This window comes from Miniopterus natalensis, chromosome 17 (assembly GCF_054644295.1).
Source record: "Miniopterus natalensis isolate mMinNat1 chromosome 17, mMinNat1.hap1, whole genome shotgun sequence".
Classification (NCBI taxonomy): Eukaryota; Metazoa; Chordata; class Mammalia; order Chiroptera; family Miniopteridae; genus Miniopterus; species Miniopterus natalensis.
Window position 1 is genome coordinate 38,863,314 of NC_142097.1, and position 580 is coordinate 38,863,893.

Consider the following 580-nt stretch of genomic DNA (forward strand, 5'->3'; position numbering starts at 1 on the left):
GGCCCCGCCGGGCGCGCGGGCGCCTCCGGGGCCCCGGGGGGAGGGGACGCCGGGCGCAGAGGGCCGCCTGCACTCCCGCGGGCCGGCCGGAATGCTCACGGCGCGGGAGAGCTCGGCTTTTCAGGGGCGTCGCCCTTGAACTTGGGAGCCGCGGGGGGAGGAGGGGCAGGGACCGCGGCGGGGTCTCGCGGTGCCGGCGGGCGTTCCTTCTCTGCGCGGAGTGGAGACCAGGGGATGGCGTCTCCCGGGCCCCCGTTTCTCGCACCTTCTCCCCGCGCGCGCGCGCGCGCCCGGGAGCCCGCGGCAGGTGAAGGGCCGGGGGCGCTGGTGTGGCCGTCCCCGCGGGCGGCGGCGCTCGCCTCTAGGAGGGGCGCGGCGGCCGCGGAGCCTGGGGCGTCTCTCCGGGGGTGCCGTCGCCGGGCGGCCGCCGCGAACGTCCCCGCGACTCCTTCCCCCCGCTCCTTCGGGCCAGCTCGTCTGCGCGCCCGACGCCTAGAGGCAGAGGTAGCGCCGTCGCCCCCGCCTGGCCCGGCGCCCGCGCCCCCGCCCACTGTCAGCTGGCACCTGCCTCGGGCGCAGC